This window comes from Rattus norvegicus, chromosome 17, assembly GCF_021556685.1.
Source record: "Rattus norvegicus strain SHRSP/BbbUtx chromosome 17, alternate assembly SHRSP_T2T, whole genome shotgun sequence".
Taxonomy (NCBI): domain Eukaryota; kingdom Metazoa; phylum Chordata; class Mammalia; order Rodentia; family Muridae; genus Rattus; species Rattus norvegicus.
In genome coordinates this window covers 75,686,650-75,704,535 of record NC_141550.1, presented here as the reverse complement: position 1 = coordinate 75,704,535, position 17,886 = coordinate 75,686,650, and positions in this window count along the sequence as shown.

The window sequence follows — 17,886 nt, the reverse complement described above, 5'->3', positions numbered from 1 at the left end:
ACACGTGCAGTCCCAGAACTTGGAAACCTTGGGCAGGAGGACCCGAATGAGTTCAGGGCCAGTCTAAGCTACAGACTAAAAACCTGTCTCAAAAAAAAAAAAAAAAACCAAAAGCAAAAACAAGGGGAGAAAGGGGGAGAAAAGGGGAAACAGGCAGCCAGGAAAAACCCTGGGATAGAAAACGGAAAAGGAGTTCCAGACAGAAAAGCCAGCAGAATCCCTTGAGAATCCTCCTAACTCTGTCAAAGCACATCACTAGCATCCCATGGTCTCCGAGGGTACCATTTTGGTCCCCAATTATCAGAGTGGCTGTCTTGCCATAGAGCACAGACAGTATCTTAGGGTAAATTGATTGGCTCTTTGTTTGTTCCTGAGACAGGGTCTTACTAGACTGTCCTAGCTAGCCTCAAAGTCACAGAGGCCTGCCTGCCTCTGTCTTCTGAGGGCTGAGATTATAGATGTGTGCCACCATACCTGGCCAACTGGGAATTTAAGTGGGACTCTGAAGCAAAGAAATTCTATCCACGCATTCATAATTGGTGATAACTCCGTTGTTCTAATTAATAATGTATAATAGCATTGCCTGTCCCTAAATCCATTTTTCTTTCTATCCTTCACCCAAATAAACCACTCACAGTTGTGATATTAATGAGCTTTTTTTAAAAAAAAATTCTTTTAAATGCCTCTTTCTTACCACCCCATAATTATGTCCCTAAATCCTTTCCCTCCTAACTCACCTGGACAAGCAGCAAATCTAAGCGTGAAATAACGGTCTAGAGGCCTTCGCCTGGATTCAGGTCTAGCACAATCCCTTCAGCCATGTGATATCAAGAGTGACATTTTTGTCCTTTTCCAACTATGATGCAAATGAAAGGCGCTCTCTCCTTCACAAAAAAGGTTCTTTGAATGATAAAATATCGAGGTTGTTAGAAGCCAGAAATTAACTGGAGCCTTGCAAAGACACGCCAACCAAGTAACGTAGATTCTTACTACCTCCCTGCAAAATGCCAAAGAAGAGTAGTCTCCTTACTGCTTTGGAGAAGGGGAAAAAATTTAGATAGGCCTGAACTGAAACAGCCTTCCCTTTATATAATATTGATAATAATACAGATATTAAATACTACATAGATAATTTCTCTTTTGACTCACAAAACTATCATAGCCAGGGCTGGGAATGTAGGTCAGCTGGCAGTGTTCACCCTGAATGCAGGAGGCCCTAGATTCTGTCTCCAGCACCATTTTAAAGTGGGTGCAATGCTGCAAAACCGTAAGCCCAGAACTCTGTAGAGTGGAGGCAGAAGGACCAGAAGATTAAGGTTATCCTCGACTGGGCCGGGAGTCCAGTGTGACGCCAACCTACATGAGAGCCTGCGTGAACAAGGGCAACAAAAACTAACACGGGAGTAAACAGGATTATTAGTTCCCCTGATCCAAAATGGATCTGATCGACAAGTAGAGGAGGAGGCAGGATCCAAGCCCACGCTGCTAAATTTTAGCCTCTGAGCTCTCCACTCATGTGTTAACAAGCATCTCTGGGGAGAAATTCATCTTTTTAAAAACGGAAGAAAAGAACGCATTGATACACTTAGACTGCAATAGTTTTAGGGTGCGAATTGCTCCTGTTTGCCTTCTGTGGAGAATAATGACCCCGGGGAGTGGGGTACCTCCTTCAGACAGGCTTACAGAGGGACAGCGGTGAGGGTGGGCGCACCAGGTGCCACACATACCATGAGGACCACATCTTGTTGCTTTGGCTGGAGGCTGCCCCAGACAGTGGGTGCCTCCACCCCACTGCGTTCTATCTCCATCGGGAGCAACTGACCCATCCCCTCACTCATCCTTCCCTGGATCAGATGCTACCAGAACGGCTAAAAAATATGTCCACTATGCCACAATTTCAGTCTCTGGGTCTGTGATTGGTTTCTTGTGAGTCTAAGTTTACACAGCCTTTATTCTGAATTCTAAATAATCTTATCTCTTGACCATAATCCCTAACCCCTTTAGCTGCTCTCTTGACCTCTATCCTCCTTGTTTTTTATATTCATTCTCTCTCTCTCTCTCTCTCTCTCTCTCTCTCTCTCTCTCTCTCTCTTTAACTCCTTGAAACTCCTGTCTTGTCTCCAAATTCCTATCTTCTTGGTAGGTCACAATGTGAAATAGTCCCATAATTCCAGTTTCTAAAGAGACCAGCTGACCAGCATTGTATACCTCATTGCGTAGCCCTGGGGGTTGCGCTAAAGGGAATAAACAAAAGGCCCTTGGGCCCTTGAGGAATTTAGTAGCAGAAATAAAACAGGAATTCAACTGAGGACTTTTAGGAGAAGGCATATCTGACTTTCCTGGCTTGTTGACAGCCACAATTCAAGGCTCTCATGGCCTGTGTTTAGTCTTTCTAAATTAACCTTATCAAACAAAATTGGACATCTAAGGGGTGCTCCATAACCTAACATCCATCACTAGTACTGACTTCAAGTCCCCAAGCCCCTCACCCCCACCCCCGCCCACCCCTCCTCAGTCAATCGCAGAAGACTCTGGTTTCCCCAGATTCACCTCCTGCTGGTGAATCTGAAACCTCAAATAATCCAAATTTCACCACACAACTGTGATGGGTTGGAAACCTACTCACAGAGGTTTCCAAATTTTCAGACTAATTAGGGAATGCTGTTAAAGTCGTTTCAAATCCTTAAATTGTGTAATCCCTTGGTTTTCTTTTTTTAATCTCCTTAAATTGCTCTAATTTTACGTTCATCTCACTGCATTCTGTTTCCCAGAATTTGTCAAGGTAAGTAAGTCTCCCACATCCCCTCAAACAGAAATGCTTGTTTTCCTGGAAAATATTACAATTGGTTTCCATTTAAGTCAAGGGCAGACCATAGTTTTTTTTTTCTTCCTAAAGACAATTTATTCCTGTCCTTTTGAACTCTCGGAGACAGAGTTAATACGAGGTGCCACATCAGCTCCCTGGAAAGTTTGTTTGTGCTGTTTCTCAGGACTAAACTGAAGACTGCTAAGAGCAATTGCCAACTCTCTGCAGAACGAGTTTAGAAAAACATTTTTCCACCCTATCAAGAAATCTCTACTCTCCTTTCTGGCCCTGGGTTTATCAGGGCTCAGCTAAGCCAGAAAAGACAGGACAGAGGGACGAGAACGTCAACAATGTGGGACTAGGACTGATCAGAAGATTTCTGGGAGGCTCCATAGAGTAATTATTATACAATCCTAAGGGAGGCCTGCAAAACTAGGATTCAAAGATTCTCCAGAAAAGCTGGTCAAATGCTAGCGGGGGTGGGGATGAGGTGGGGCAGTGTCTGGCGCCACCATCAAAGAGCTGGACCACCTGAGGCAGGTCACCTGATCTCTCTGGCTTTTTTCTCCTTACAGACTAAACCATTGAAGAAGGTGAACATTAGGGTGGGTTTTTGTTTTGTTTTGTTTTGTTTTTCAGCTGTAAGATAGCCAGTCCAAATTATAAACCAAGTTTATAAAGAACAAGAGCCATGAATAGGTCACAGGTCATGCATCTCTAACCAACTTAAACTCTCAATAGATTATGCAATTAAAAATAAATTCTTTCCTTCCTTCTTTTCTCTTTTTCTTTTTAAGGAACACCGTCTCACTGAAGGCCTGGCTGGTCTAGAACTTGTTATATAGACCAGAATGATGTTGAACCTTCCTTGATCCTCCTGTCTCTGACTCCTTGAATGCCAGAATTTTAGACTTACTTTACCATATCTGATCTCAATTTTTTTCTTTTTCTCTTTCTTTCTTTCTTCCTTCCTTCCTTTCTTTCTTTCTTCCTTCCTTCCTTCCTTCTTTTTTTCCTTCTTTTTTTTTCCCAAAAATCATCATAAACTTGGGTAGTATTTTTTTTAATTGTCTAGTTTGGGGAATTTTTTTGGTTTGAGTTTTGACTTTGGTGTTTGAGAAAAGTTCCCACGCTACAGCCCAGACTATCCTGGAACACACACAACTCAGGTATCCTCCTGTCTCTGCCTCTGGATTACCGAGATTAGAGGTCGTAGCTAACTAGCACAGCAGGCATGATGGTCTGAATACATTCAAGCTAGACTGGGTTTGGTTGAATGTTTAAGTGAATCAAAACACGTATAAATGATGCCAATCAGTACAACTGTAGGTGAAATTTTGAAGTGGTCCAAACCTAGCAGAACATAATCAGAACATCAGGGCTAGGTACCCTGGTCTTGAAACTTGGAGTTCTTCAGTGGAAATGAAGATTTCTCTCCTTTCCTCCAGTTCAGCTTCATTCCTTCCTCACTTCTTGCCCCTTTCTTCTATGTATTTTTCTTTTCTTTTGTGTATTTTTTTTCTTTCACTTCAGAGCCTAGGAGCTCCCTAGCTCATGACAGTAATCAATCAAAAATGTAAATCACTCACCACCAGCATGAGCGTCTCCTATCTGCAGCACTGCCTAAATATGAAATTATGGGACCTAGTGGACACAGGTAGGTTTTAATATTTAAATTTAAATGAATTAAAATTTAAAAACATTTTAATTTCTCTGCCTCCAAGTCAGGTGTAGTGACTTGCCTAGAATACCAACACTATGTGGGGGATGGGAGGGGTATAAGGGGCAAGAGACTCAGAAGTTGAAGGATATTGTCTACAACCTGGACTACAAATAACTGTCTTAACAAAACAAAATGATCCAGTACCCCGTTGGCACCAAGCTTACCCCAAATGCTTGTCTTAAAGAGCTGTAAGTGCCGTTGACACTGGCTGACAGGAGATGGAACATTGCCTTATTTTCTTCCACTTAAAATGAGGTTAAAGCAACCGAGCTCTCAGGCCTCTGAGAATCCATTGTGTTCGTGGAGAGATTTGGTTCAGGAAGAATTCTGAGTCAGTGCCCTCTCCCTTTATTTTGGTAGGTAACTTTTGGCAAATAGAACCTCTAAAATCACTCAAGCATTAACAAGTACTGGAATATAAGGGGAACGTTCTAGATCTCTTCTACATGATTCTAGGAATCACTCAGGGAAGAAATTCTCTCCTCCCTTGATAACCTACCTCCATGTTGGAATCCCCAATTTAACTTTCTCTTATGTATCAAATAGCAAAATATTAAGACATAAATAGTTTGCTTTTATTTTCAAATGGTTTGTTTCATTGGCTACCTTCTGAAATAAGAAACAAGCCAAACATTTAAGCTGTAAGGAACTTGACTGCTTCCTCACTGGGAAGACGGTTAGGGAAGAAAGTGTCTTTCCCCCAAATCTCATCTACCTAGCAGGCAGTCCACTCTACCCCAAACTCGTCTTTCATTTTTTACCTTCAGGCACTAGAAACCTGAGATATCTTTTTTCATTTCAATGCTTCCCTTTGAATAAAAATATTCTTCATTTTTATCACCCAAGACTTTAAGAATCAACTTCTTCTTCAACGTTCCTTTGAGTTCAGAGTCTATGTCAAAATAAGTTTGCTTCTGAGAAACCATACTTGGGCATAGGAGAGAATAGATGGTTGATTTCAGACTAATTGACACCTATGATGTCTTTGATGACAGTCATAATTTTCAGGTTCCTTTACCACCCGCCTACTTAACAGCATAAAAACAAGATAAGAAAAGAATAAAAGAAACCCCTTAGAACTCAAAAAAATGGCAAAATGATAGGCTGTGACTTGGGGGAGCAGGTTGCCATCCCTCCATCTCATCTGCCAGAAGCCAGAGTTCTCTCAGAAAGAGAAGCAACAACCAGAAACTACAAGTCCCAGCATGCACTAGTCCACAAAGATCAAAGAAGCATAATTGAAGATGATATTATCTTCATTTTAATTAAAAGAATTTTCTTATCTTCAAAGACCGTTTCAAACACAGTACCTCATGAGTCCCATGCTATTACAACTCCAATCTAAAGATGAATAAGAAGAAGGTGTCAACTGGATTGTCCTTGACCATGGAAGTTGCCCATGACAGGAACCTCTGAATCTCACAGTGATCTATTGAGTTAATATTTTCTTGAGATTTTAGTTGACAAATAAAACCCAAGAGCATTTTCAAATGACTGAGTTGTTACTTTCTGAGATAAGCAATCTTGCTGGAAACTCTGATGTCCCAGAGCACAGTGTTTTCTTCTAGAATGGTACCTTTGCTGCTATAAATATGCATAAACAAGCTTTTCCACTACAGCCGTGGTGAAAGAAGCCTACGGTCAAGCTATGACTTCAATGTGAAATGTCCCTTCAGGATTACAGGATTTTACAGGAAGTGATGCAACAGTGGCAGGCCTTTGAAAGTTCAGCTGACAGCCAGCATTTGTTTCTCTGCTTCCTAGTAAGCAAGGTACTGACCATCTCTTTTCTAATTCGTGTGCCCTGATGAGATGCTCTAGTGAAAGGCATGAGGTACCAAGAGCCGATGGACCACTCCCTCTGAACCTGTGAACACAAATAAGTCTTCCTTACCTTACATTCTCTTTTCTCAGATATTTCATTAGAGCAGAAAGAAGAGTAACACAACGTGGAAATCAGAAGAGACCAAGGATGCTATGGACTAGAGAGGGAAATTGCTATTCCCCAGAAAATACATTTGGGGGCTTACTTGAGCAGGCCATCCAAACTTATTCTCCAGTTACCATAGAAACTATTTAGCCCTCTCTAAAATAAACTGTTTCCTTTGAGACTGTGAAGAGGAGATGTGAGATTTGTTCTTCAGTAGGGAAAAGGTCCTTGGTAACAGCTCATAGCAAATATCAATCCAAAAGAGGTCCTCGGAAACAAACTAGCCATCAACATCGGGGTGGGGGAGAAGAAAAGGGAGAGGGAGAGGGGGGGTGGGCAGGAGAGAAAAGAGGCCAGAGGCAAATGTCAATATAAGGTGCTTCCTTCAATGCTTTCCACAATGTACTTTATAGGCAAGGTCTCTCATTGAACTTGGAGCTCATCAATACATCTAGCCTGGCTGACCAATGGGGTCCAAAGACCTCCCAGTATCCCTGCAGACCCCCACTGTAGCACTAGGGTTATAGACGTGCCCTATTGCACTTTGATTTTATGTTCATACTGATAATTTGAACTCAAATTCTCTTGCTTGCGAAGCAGATACTTTTACTGACGTCTCCCAAGGCTCCATATCCTAGTTTTTAACCAATAAATCCAGCCGCACTAAGCACACAGTCCTTACTCTCCAGCATCCTTTCTCGGATTTCCTTTGTATTTGTTTCTGAGTCAGTTATCACTAAAACACACATTGTAATTGGATTATTCAAGATTCAAACTTCTGCTGCCTTGAACATTTCAGTAAACATTTCTGGGCACTCACCTACAGCAATTCCACAAACACTTTAAGAAAAAAAAAATTGAGGACAGCTCTGACAGCTTCTCCATCCATAAGAAGAATTTTTTTTTTAATCCCACAAGAAAAATTTGCTGCAAGCTATTTATCAAAAGTTCGGTATTTATCTTGTTTCTGGTTTTGTTGTTGTTGTTGTTGCTGTTGTTGTTGTTGTTTGTTTGTTTATACATCCTAAAGTGTGTTCTATACCCTTCTGTGTACTTCTAGGGATGGTACGCAGTCCAGGAGCAAGCTGTATATTCTTGATCGTGCTAGTAGATCACCTTTTTTCAGAAGCAGAAACATCAAAATGAATCCTGGCTAGTCCCTCCTCCCAGCAAATACAGCAAGTATTTGTCCACTTGGCTTCCCTCTCTTATTCCCTGTAGATGGTTCATGTGTCAGCACTGAACCACAAGTCCTTGGCTTCTCTTGCAATCCCAATCTGTTCTTCACTATTTCTTTTTTAAGAGACACTATCTTCTCTTTGCTATGATGTGTTTAATTGTTTCATTGCTAGCAAGCTCCCAAGTGAATCATAAGTTCACATGTGTCATCACCTGGACATCAACATGATCCCTGAGACATCACTGTTTACTCCTCAGTCCCCATAAACCACCAACTAGGTATGACAGGCTAAGCCTGTAACCCCTGAACTAGAGAGGCTGAGGCAAGAGCATCTAGAATTTGAAGCCAGTCTGGACAACACAGCAATACCCTGTAACAAAAGCATAACAACAAGCAAGTGGGAGCTGAAGAAATATTCAGTCAAGTAAAGTGTTTGCTATGTAAGCATGAGGATCTGAGTTTGACCCCTGAACTGAAACCTTAGAAGTTCAGGCTTGGTGGCACATACCTGTCATCCAAACACTATAATATTTTTAAATTCAATGTAGATGTATTCTTATAGGATCAAAGTTGATCTATGTCCAACAAAGGTTTAGACTGAATCAGGGGGCTCTGCTGTGGTAGAACAGAACTAAGAGGCTATCTTTTCCTATAGAAATGTTTTCTTTTTCACCCACAGAATTCGTAATTTGGCCTAGCAATATGAAGCCACGTGTTGTTGGGTTTCAGAGAGAGGATGTACTCACTGACTTGAGAGTTAATGTCTGCCGTCATCTGCTCTAATGATAAAACACAGACAGTCCAAGGAGAAGAAGAACTGAGGTGTAACCATGATTCCCATTATGAACCACTGTCTTTGTGCTGGGCATATGGGAATCATTTAACCCTAACTGTAAAACTAGTGCCTTAAAAGGCTGACGAGTTAATAGGATGAAAGAATTGATTTCCATACAGCAATATAGCGAACATCCTTCCATACAGATCCTAAAGACTCTGGGACCATTCACTTGCTTAGGGTTCCTGAGAGACAAAAAAAGGTATCACGACTTGACCTGGTATAATTAAAAGGAAGTAGAGATGCCAAGCCTGACTCCAGAGAGTTTGAACATGTTTTAAAATGTCTCTCCAACTAGCCTCCAAAGAAAGAATCATACTTGTTTTTCTTTGGTCCTAAGTGGAAAGGGATACTTTAGCCGAGCATGTAGATACGTTTTATGCCTTAGAGGGGAATGAGCTTGCTCATAAAGAAAGGAGAGTTTGTCACAGAAGGACTGAATGTTAAATTGCATTAATGAATATATTATTCATCTGTGATAGATGAGGTGAATACTTTACAGAGCACTAGCAATAAACTAGGTGTATGTGCACATGCACTAAATAACCTGGTGTGAACAACATGTAGTAGATAATGCCTATACTCCCAGTACAGGGAACCGAGGTAAGAGGCCAGCCATGAGTTCAAGGCCAGCCTAGACTAGAGAGTGAAATCCTCTCGCAAAACAAAATAAAACCACTAAAGCAAAGAGAATAGTGGGTTGAGTTGAAATCGTAGTAACGTAGAGAAAGCACTGAAAGGACATGGGAGACAGCCACTAACTTTCAAATGTCACCAAAGCCAGCTTGGAGGGTAGGGCAGAGGTGGGAAAAGAAGTTCAGAAGAGCAAGAGAGAAGAGAGAAAGGGCGGGAGTGTCTGGGCTTTCCAGGCCTGCATGCTAGGACACTCAAGCCCGGTGTGATGAAGTTTCTCAGAGCCCACACAAAAGCAGATGAGTGGTTAAGTAGCCCCCAGCCCCGCACCAGCATTTAGGAACGAATCCCATTCTTAAATTTGTTAGAAGACAGTGTGCACCAGTCAAAGAATTGACTTACAAGGAAGCAATCCTCCGTTCCTCTCAACAAAGTAGGGAGTCCTTTAGGGAAGCTGGGAAATTGCCCAAAACTAACATCGAATTTCCTTTCCAGGAAGAACAGAAGACAAGGAAATGGGGTATTGTGAGGAAAGAGGGGGATGGGGGAAGAATATAGCAATGTCTCTAGAAGCCTACACTCCAGGCAGAGGGACAGGCAGAGGGACTGAGAGAAATCTCTGTACCATACAGGAGGCTTGTCATTTAAGGGTCAAGTACAAAAATTAAATAAAAATTAAAGCTAATGCTAATGGTGTCTGGGAGTAGGCTGCTGAGAAGGGCCCATGAAGACTTAAGCTCAATTCACACTGTGGAGTGTCACTGTAACCCTGAGCATGTAGGTCAGGAAGGTCCCAATGGCCCACTGTCCAGCCAACCTAGCCTAATCAGCAAGTTCACCGTTCAGGCTCAAAGCATTAGGGCAAAGAGCAGTTGAGGAAGACAGGACATTGGCCTCTGGCCTCCATATGCCAGACACAGTTGGCCTGTGGACACACACCACACACACACACACACACACACACACACACACACACACACGAAAATGTCTAAGTTAGAAGAAGCCCAGAGAGTGTAGCCACTGGTATATCTCCTGGTCTTGTGGAAGGAAAATGCTTAATTCTCTACTTAGGACTTTCTCACTATGTCTGTGGCTTAAGCTGGGATGTTTGCTCCTCTGTAACAATTGCCACTTGTGCTCACTTGGGCCTCCTTCCCTGGAGACCTGGATGGTAATTATTTGTTTTGATTTACAGATCCCTTCCTTTCACAGTTCCTGCTGGTCTTGGATGCTTCACACAGGGAAAAAGTCAAAGGAGACTGTGGAAAGTAGATCACAGCAGGCGATAACATCAACAGAACTTGCAAGATAGTTTCCCAAGTGGCAGATCTGAGCTGAAAAGAACCTGAATTTGACCAGGTTAACACAAGTATTGGAACCTAGACCAAGTCATGACAGAAATCACAGAACAAGCAAGCATTGTGGTTTGAGGAAAATTTAATTGAAGACGAGTAGAGAATTTTCATTTTCTTAAAGCCACTCAGCAAAAAGTTGAATATCAACAATGAACATTATTATTTATTATTATTATTATCTATTCATTCTGCCTCAAACCACATATTTGTTTGCTTTGCAAAAGTTTACCCTTAAGAAGAAACTAAGGTAACTTTGAAGAATACAATGTAAGTTTCATAGTTAAGAAAGCTAATAGGTATACCTGAATAAATAAGGAAGTCAATGGACTTTCTCATAAAATCTTCTTAGACAACTCAACAGGAAAGAAAGACTGCCAGGTGGACAGACTGACTAGCATGATTTAAGTTTCCAAATCTATCCCAGGAAGGGAATAAAGTACTCGAAGTGCATTTTAGCACACACATTCTTGAAGAGCCAGATGTCAACTGTTGTCTTTCTCCATTGCTCTCCACCTTCTGTTCTGAGACAGGATCTCTCGCCGAACCTGGAGTTCAGGATTTGGCTAAACTGCCTAGCCAGGTAGTGAGTTCCAGGAATCCACCTGTCTCTGTCTTGCAAAGACAATAGAACTCACCCAGATTTCTTACACAGATGCTAGGGAATCAGACTCAGGTCCTCATGTGAGCCCTTGCCCAGCTGAGACATCTCCCCAGCCCCTGTTTAGCATCTTAAGTCACACTAAGACTTACCGTGTAGGGGTTGGGGATTTAGCTCAGTGGTAGATCGCTTGCCTAGCAAGCACAAGGCCCTGGGTTCGGTCCCCAGCTCCGGAAAAAAAAAAAAAAAAAAAAAAAGAAAAGACTTACCGTGTAAACTCATTATTCACACCCAGTAGCTATATGTACTACGACTTAAGGTACCCCAAAGCCAATAATTCATTGATAATAAATCATTGGGGCTACTTTTGGAATACGTTATGATATATACATGTGTAATGAAATATATGTAATAATCATAATAAATTAATAAATGCACAAAATTATACTATTATAATAACCTTTAGATTATACTTGATGTTAATATTAAAATTCAACCTTATGTAAATATCAAGTAAACTAGTATTTGACAAACTCACATAATGTTCTTTTTTTCTAGTAAAGAATTTCCCATTCTTAAGTTCTCAGCATCCTCTAAAGAACAACTTCACTTAAAACTACTTTTACCTCCTTCAGGTTGGTACCCACTTGTGACCTCAGCACTCAGAAGGCTAATGCAGTAGGACCCTGAGTTTAAGACAAGTCTAGACCCTATAACTGTGTATAGTAGGACATTGTATCAAAAATAACTTCTAGTAAAGGCTATTATTTCTATCCATACACTAAAAATAAAAACCCATGTTCTCATATTCCTTGAGCACAATATTTCCAAAATTGAAAGCAAAAAGTTAATGAGGTGGTGGAAACCTAGTGGAACAGGCAGTCTGCATATATACAGCCAAGAAGCAGAGAAAAGATACTGGTTTCAGCTGGTTTCTTTTTTCTCTTTTTCATTTTTAGTCTATGTTCCCCAGGGCAGAAGACGACGCCACTACATTCAGGATAGGTCTTCCCTCCTCAGTTGAATCTCTTCTGGAACACCCTCACGACATATACGGAGTTGTATCTCCTAGGTGATTCTGGACCTCGTTTAATACTCACCAACACAATTAGAAAGCAAATCATGAGAGTATATTTTGAGCCTGTTTACATATCAAGTATGAATGAAACATCCACCATCCACAAAGGGCTGCGCTGGACTCTGGGAACAAGAGAAAGGAACCAACACAATGCTCGCTTGAGGAAGTTAGTATTCAGACTTCAGTTCTAAGGACTAAACATCCCCCATGTTTCTCTGATCTATACAAAACTCATCTGGGGCCACCATACAGTGATCTCATGCTGGCTGGGTGCCGCATGGCTTCAGAACTCAGGCATTAGAGGTTCACTAATAGTTAAATAGAGGTCCGCAGATAGCTGGTGAGGACTCGAGAAGCCAAGGGAATCCCACACGTTCACAGCACGTTCTAGGAAGGCCATTCTGTGTGCAGTTACTGAAATTCGGTCACGGACAAAACCTTAGACTTTCATACAAATAAAAATAAAATACATTTTAAACTAGGGTATTGATTTGGACTTTGTGTGCTGAGGGGAGTGCCGGAAGACTCTTCAGAGCTAAGTCCTCTTCCCTGGTAGTGTTGCCAGAACATAATTTTGTCCAAATCATGGGTGGTAGATTAGTTTTCGTTTAGTTTAGCTTTTCAGTCACTAAGTTTAATGCTTTGACATACTATGAAAAGCTTTTCACAATATATCAAAGCCTTTTAAAAAGAAACAAGCTCACTAGCCCCTAAATACATTGCTGACTGCAAGTTTCCATTGCATTTCACCTTTAAAATCTTTCTGCTTCGAGACTTGATGTGCCAGGGTAGGGGAATACCTGGGGGAGGGCTCCACCCTCCCAGAGGAGAAGGGAGGGAGACAAGGGAAGGATTGTGGGAGGGGTGACCCGAAGGGAGAGACTGAGCTGGGCAGGATGTAAAGTGAATTAAAAACAAAAATCCTTGGGGATTCTTCAGGCACATTTAAAAATAGGAAATCTTTCTGTTTCAATGTATTATCTGTGCAGTGAACATAAAAATGTTTGAGCCATTATTAAAGAGCAAAAGTGATGGTTTTTCTCTATTAGAATGATCATGAGTTACAGACAACGGGGGTTACTATATTGACACCTAAATATGTTAGAGAGTTTGAGGGCATTCAAGTCAAAATATATACTTTTTATTTTTTATTAATTAATTAATTTATTTATTTATTTTTACACTCCAAATTTTATTCCCTTCCCAGTCCACCCCAAGGGTTCCACATCCCATACCTCTTCCCCATCCCCCACATCACCCCTCCACAAGGATATCCCCACTCTACTCACCCCACCATACTTCTAAACTTCCCAGGGGCCTCCAGTCTCTTGAGGGTTAGGTGCATCTTCTCTAACTGAACCCTGACTTGGGAGTCCTCTACTGTGTATGTGCTGGGGGCCTCATCTCAGCTGGTGTATGCTGCCTGCTTAGTGATTCAGTGTCTGAGAGATCTTGGGGGTCCAGGTTAATTGAGACTGCTGGTCCTCCTACAGGGTTGCCCTCCTCCTCAGCTTCCTCCAGCTTTCCCCTAATTCTACTACAGGGGTCAGCAGCTTCTGTCCATTGGTTGGGTGCACATATCTGCATCTGACTCTTTCAGCTGCTTGTTGGGTCTTTTGAAGAGCAGTCATGGTAGGTCCCTTTTCGTGTGCGAGCCATAGTTTCAGTAATGGTGTCAGGTCTGTTTAAGAAGAGAAATTAGTTGACCTTCCAGGGGATCCCTCTGCCCTTTCTCTTAAAAAAAAGAAAAATGGAAAGGGCACCTCTAAGGGAAAGATCTCTGTAGTTGATGTAAATGAAGAAGTAACAACCACTTTTCTTTGAGGTTTCAGCCATTGGTAGATCTCTCATGCTGCAGGGACAGTCCCCCACACACCCATATGCTGATAGACAGCACTTACTCATATATATATGGACAAAGCAAGGTTGGCAGAGAGATGTATTAGGACAATGGTTCTCAACCTGTGGATCACAACCTCTTTAAGGGGTCAAGTGACCCTATCCCAGGGGTTTTATATCAAATATCTGGCATATCAGATACTTACATTATGATTCATAGCACTGACAAAATGAAGTAGCAATAAAATCACTCTATGGTTGGGGTCACCACAGCATGAGAATCTGTATTAAAGGCTCACAGCATTAGGAAGGTTGAGAACCACTGTACTAGGAGGATGGGGGTTGGTGGAGTCTGCAAAGAAATGGGGGTGCATTTGAACAAAACGCACCATATATGTGTGGAAATTCACAAAGAATAAGAATAGAAGTATCTTCCAAATAAACAAAGGAAAGAGGGGCTTCCGTCAGAAGATGAGAGATATTTGTGTCTTTCCCAAATTATGGATCAATATCTTAGACTCTAGAGCAAAAGCAAGGTGATTAAAACAGATTCAATTTTTATAATTCCTAATGTCCCCCAGGGTAGACTCTTTAAAGAGAAGACAGAAAAAAAAGGAAATAATAACTGAAAGAAAATTTTTTTATTTTAATTAATTTGTTATAAAGCATTCTTTATTCGGTGTGATTTGAGGTGGGTTTTTACAGTCAATTATACTGAGTGAGACATTTAATAAGCACACTGAACTCCGAAACACAACAACCCAGCTTCACACACTCTCTTAATACCTGGTTGGTAAAACCTAAACAAATAGATTTATAATGACTTGTAGACAATTCCCATGCAATAGCCATATTATTAAATCTAAAGCATCATTAAAGGTTAATTATATTTAAAATTATTGAGATTTAACAATGATGTAATATACAGAGAAGATATTTATCGTCTCCTGTGTGTGCTGTAATTACAAAACCTCAGTGAATTTCTCTCTTTAATACCCCATTCTCCTGGCTAAATAACCCTTCTGACTGAATCCTACGCCCACAACCCAGCGTGACTCTCTCTACTTCAGACCTTTAAAGTCTCTTCCTTATCCACCTTCCTTCTTCTCCATCTTTACCCAAGATCTTGTCAATATCTTCAAAGAGAAAATCGTCACTGTGTGGGGAGAATTCCCACCCTCCTCACCTCTTGCCTTAGACGTGTCCTTCCTTCATGGTCCCATATTCTCCTTAGAGTAGAAACATTTAAGGCATTAAATATAATTTTATCTGTATTAAGTCCACGCAGTAAGTAATAACCTCCTTAATATATCCTTTCCTGGCCTGCACTTTTGCTATTTTCCTTTTAGTATAATGTGTTACTGCTAGCTTTCAAAGGTGTGGTGTTTGTTTTGTTTTCTTCCAGTTCTGTCCTAAATTAAACTTGCCAAGTTCTAATCTGTCTCCACTATCCCCCCTCCCTCCTCCTCCTCCTCCTCCTCCCCTCCTCTTCCTCTCTCTCTCTCTCTCTCTTTCCCTCTCTCTCTCTCTCTCTCTGTCTCTCTGTCTCTCTGTCTCTCTCTGTGTGTTTGTGTGTGTGTGTGTGTTTCCTTACTCACTCTTTCAACCCAAGCTGCAAAATCACAATATGAAATGTTGAGTGATATGCTCATGAGACTTTCTATAACTCTGAAAAATACTTGAGCAAAGTAACTCATGGAGGAAAACTTCATTGTGACTCACAGTAGGAGAGAGGTTTCTGTCTGTCTGTCATGGCAGAAGCCTGTGGCACAGCAATGAAGCTCACTTTATGGCAGCCAGGAAGCGGCGTGGGGGTGGGGTGGAGTTGTTTCAAGACTTTCTGCTTTTTCCTTCTATATTCTATCCAGGCCCCTAGACTATGAGATGGTGCTTCCTACAGTCATCATGAGTCTTCCTTTCTTACTTAATTGTCTCTGGAAATGGTAGGCAGGAGAATTGAACAGGTACAGATGAAGACAGAGGATACTCTATGGGCATGAGATGTGACCACACTGTCACACTTCTGTCGTAGTTTGAAGGTCTATGGTGCCTTTAATTCAGCCTTGGTGTCTCACCACTAACTGTTTCTGATTAACTTATTTTCTCTCCTTTAGTCCAACTTCAAAAGATTTGGTGTTTACCAGAAAGAGTTCATGCTTGCTGAAGGCCTATGACATCTTGACACTGCTCCTCCTTCTAAACACACAGACACACAGACACACACACCACACACACACACACACACACACACACACACACACACACACCTAGTCCTCTTACTCAATTTCTCCTTTCTTCTTTTTAATCTGCAAAGTTGATAAGTTTCTTAATACACACAAATGGTTTTCTATCGCTAACAAAATGGCTGTTTACCCTAACAGTTGCCAAGCCATCTTACTGGATACCCAGTCAAAGGATAGCCATCTGACTGGAATGTTAAACATTTTCTACTGTTAATTTTTTTTCAGTGCTAGGAATTGAACCTGGGGCTTTGAGTATGCTAGGCTAGGGTTCTACTCAGTCAAATTTTGAGCCACTTTGGCTCCATTTTTAATGACTCCGTAAGGCTTCTGTCTATCAGTCTGGATTCGATACTTGTGATCATTCAAATGGCTTAGTCTTGTAGCTCGTCTTGGGTCACACCCTTCAGATGTCTTCATCTGCCTGGGAAGCACTAGATGGCCTTGTAGACTTCTAAGGAAACAGAAATGTTGCATGGACTTTGTGGTCAAAGTCAGCCTGAGTTTGAATTGAGAGTCTATAATTTAACAGATATGTGATCACAGAACTGTCACTTCGCGCCTCTGAATTTTGACTCTTGTCATTCTACTGAGATGAGTCAGACCTGAAGCTCAGCAAAACTGTCACGAGGATTCACGGTAACTCGGGCCAGTGAGGTGGCTTGGTTCCTTTGCAGTCCTCCTTCATAATCTTACGAAATACAAGAATGTATACAGAGCCTTCATTTTAGAATATACATTTGAACAGTAGCACCTAAAGTATCAAAGTCAACATACTCCAAAATGCCAACTCTTAGTATAGGTGGCATTCTTCTGTTTTAGACCAAGAAAATGTGATAGGATGACGCGTACTTTAAAAGTATGTGGTGTATACTACATCGTTACTAAGCATTGTTCCATCCAGCTGTTAGCAGATCAACCCAGTTTGCAGTTAAATGTCTAGTCAGTGCCCCTTTCCCTCCAAGTCCCCTGTTCAACTTGTGATTACTTTGGAACTCTGAGGTGACCTGCTTTCCCAAGAAGAGGGCACCCAGCCTTTGGCCCAAGTACAGACGGAGTCTTGCACCAATGACACAAGAACATCTCGAAGGCTTGTAGCCACATGTAGAGGATGCTACCAATGGAGGACATGGCTCTAATTTAAATGGTATCGGAGTAAACAGGATGCTACTTGCAGAATGAAACTTCCCAAGCCCTTACCTGAAGAGATAAGGTTGAAACCATGAACATAATGCATGGCTTCAAAATGACAGCTATAAACTTCTTCAGAAATCAGCTCTGTTGCCACTGCAGCCATGGATCTTTTCAATAGGCAAAGAGAAAGCAAAAGGGACCAGCCCTCACTAAAAATCACTTCCCATCCTCGCCTCGCAGGGACCCCATGCATCAAAAATAGTCATATTTATTCAGATATCAAGAAAAGGAGGGAGATGTGAACTCTTGCCAAAAGTATAGGGGCTCCCTTTAAAAACAACAACATCCCCATAGCATGCCGGGTCAGCCACAGCTCATCTGGGAATTGTTTGAAGGATAACGACAGCAATAATTATGATTACTTATATTTAATTCTCCCTCATAGGGGCGTTGTGAAGATTAATGAGTTAATGCTCATAATGTGTTTTTGGTTCCTCGATGAAAGCTGCTATGAAAGCCAGATGATTATGATGAT